Source organism: Limulus polyphemus, unplaced genomic scaffold (assembly GCF_000517525.1).
Source record: "Limulus polyphemus unplaced genomic scaffold, Limulus_polyphemus-2.1.2 Scaffold5254, whole genome shotgun sequence".
NCBI classification, from domain to species: Eukaryota; Metazoa; Arthropoda; class Merostomata; order Xiphosura; family Limulidae; genus Limulus; species Limulus polyphemus.
Genome location: NW_013670864.1, coordinates 28,417 through 31,543, shown reverse-complemented (window position 1 = coordinate 31,543; position 3,127 = coordinate 28,417).

The window sequence follows — 3,127 nt, the reverse complement described above, 5'->3', positions numbered from 1 at the left end:
GAGAGTATATTATTTTATCATTTTACAAAATACATGCCAATAAAACTATGAAGCTGTTTATAACAAGAGTATTCTGATTGAACTATATTTTTGGTTTTGGTACACAATGGGCTCTTTTGAAACAGAAAGTATGTAATTTGTAAAAACTGTCTAACCACTGATTTTTTTTTTACTAAATCATCAAAAGAAGATTTAATATTGTGTGTTTTAGTAGTTGCAGTCCAGCATCAGATTTATTTATTTGCCACAGAAGAATTGCAAGAAAAATTGTTTTCTTTCTATTAGTTTAATCTACATTTTTTTATGCCTGTTCTGTGTTTATGAATACTTTCTAATCCTTCTTGGTAAGTTCAGCTGTAAATGTGAGGGCTTATAACATTAGAATTTTGGGTACAGTGCAGCTATCCTACTGTGCAGTTTTGTGGTTAACAACAATATATTATCTGTTGTAATATAACCACAATTAACATGCAGGAACATGAGTTGTGCCAATTGGCTTGTAAAATTTGCAAACGTATTGCTTAATTCTGTGTTTAATAATTGATAAAGTGAAAAACTAAGAATTAGATATTCAAGTGGTAATTTACTTTGTATAAGGAAACATTTATGCTTGTTTCTCTGAAATAGACAGTAATTGCATGACAACTTAGGCATGATAATAATTCTGGAGTCTTTGTCCATAATAATCTTATTAATAGTATAGATTTACCTAAAACACTTTGAAAATGAAATTATATTATATTCATTCCTACAAAGAAACTTTGTTAGTTATTTTATACGTGTTCTTGAAAATTTTGTACAATAACAAAGTTATTCAGTGATGATTTAATGCATTTTGATGATAAATTTTAGTTTGTGTGTGTTAATTTGTGATAATGTACTACCTGTTAGTTTGTTTTATAGAATTGACTTCATTAATTTGTAGGTTACAAATTAGTTCTAATCTCTACAGTTAGCTTACTTTATAGAAATTATTAATGAAAATGGATCTGCGAAAGTGTAAAGAAATTAAGAATCTTTCCATGAGCATAAAACAATGTAAAGTTAAATATAAAACTAAATAAACTCTGACTAGCAGGATGAATTATAATTTCTTTAAATAATATAAACCTCAGGTCACTCGCTGTGTGAGCTGAAAGAGATTGAGTAAAAAATATCTCAACAAATTTAATCTCATCAAAATTGTCTAGGTTCCATAATATACTAAAATTATGAAGAATCATGTTTCTCACACTTGAAGCTATCTTAATGTCAAATGTCACCAGTTTCTTTTTGAAAATTGATGAAGGATAAAATAATAAGCCATTTAAATAGCTTGCTCTAATCTGTATTAATCTGGACTTGAACAACTGCGTAATGCAAGTATTACAAATCTTACTCTAGTATATATTGCATTTCCACATAAAAATTTTCAAAGGTCAAGGTCACGTGCAAACTTAGCTAGAGGTTTTTTTGTTTCTTTTGTACAGTCTGATCATGGAAGCTGTCTACAGTTTTATGGGATAGTTGTATTGTATCTCACTTTATCTTGTGCATAGTGGACAGCTTTTTGACAGTCTCAGCACAGATAGTTCCAAATTCTTGAGATCCAGTTTTCTGATTGGTCAGCTAAAGAAAGGATAAATTTTAAATGAAGTTTTGGCATTTTCAGGCAGATTCCTCTTTGTGCAGAAAGAGCTGAGACTACTTAAATCTTTGCCTTTATATTAACCTTTTAACATTACTTTTGATAATTGTGTGAGTCATCCTTACTTCACTCTTAATTGCAGTTTAATTTTATCTTTTTATTGTAATTCAGTTTTCATCTATTTTCTTCACTTATTTTGCACCACAATTCAATAGTCCATACTTTGACAATCAGCCTTTAACTTTTAGTTTTTCTTGAGCTACAAATGTGTATATATATTTTTCCTTCAACTTCATACTGAATCTTGTCATTTTCATTCCACCTACAAGAAATCACTACACCTGCCTTTGTGCATACCAGGTCTTTGTTGAAGAGATCAGGTAACTGTGTGCTAGGTTTATCCTTTGATTACCTCACAACCACTACATTTTTCTTTCTAACCACTGAGACTAGTGTCCAGTAATAAAAATAAATCCATGTATGAAACCAAAAGAATGTGCTGAATATACATGTATATATAATCAAACTAAACAGAAAAATGTATTATATTACATTTAATTTCTAAAAATATACAAGGGTGACATGATCTATCTTGCCAAATGCACATCTTTCTTGTGACATTCAGTGTACTTATGAATAACACTTTTATTTCAAAGAAGTTGGTATTGTTAGAAAAATGATGTGTTATTACACCCCCTTCTTCAGTCTCATCCTAGTGCTAAAGTTATTAATGTGACAGGTATATACTCATTGCACATGTAAATGCAATCCTCCACTATCCCTCTCTGGTTTCATCCTCATGCTAAAACTATCTATGTAACAGTTATATGCACATTGTAATTGTAAATGAAATCTCCCAATGGGAGTACCACCATGAGTCTTGGAAAGACGTGGTGACATGTATACCCAATGTATGGGCTGCATTTTGCAGCTCATTCTGTGTCCTAGTGGCAGAGATCTAATGTGGGTACCTGAACACACCTACTACATCACTGAGTGGGCAGGACCTCCCATGATGTTTGTGCTACAGCAGATGGCATTGATGCTTCCACCCAGATATCTCTCTGGAAGGGGAAGACCATTTAATGTGAGTTGCATAGGTGAATCTATTGATTTTGCCTGACTGTTCAGCAGATACAGGAGAGTCCTTGGTAAGCTTTGTCTACAACCACTCCAGCTCTAGAAACCTAATGGTGCCTAAGTCAGGTGTGAAATGAAATTGGAGCACAACAATCAGCTTGCATCAAATGGGTTAGTAGTCAGCTCAGCTCTTTGAGAACTTGGCGATTGTTGGTTTGTGTTTAGTACACAGGTGAGAAGTGGCATTCTTGGTTGATAATGAAGCTGCCAGGACACTAATTGACCTTGCCATATAACAGGAATTTTGAGTAAAGCCACCCCTCTGGTCAGTCAGCAATGACTTTATTCGGGCAAATGGTGATCAACTAGATGTGAATGGTGATGCACATCTTTGACTACATCTATTTTGATAAAAAAAGT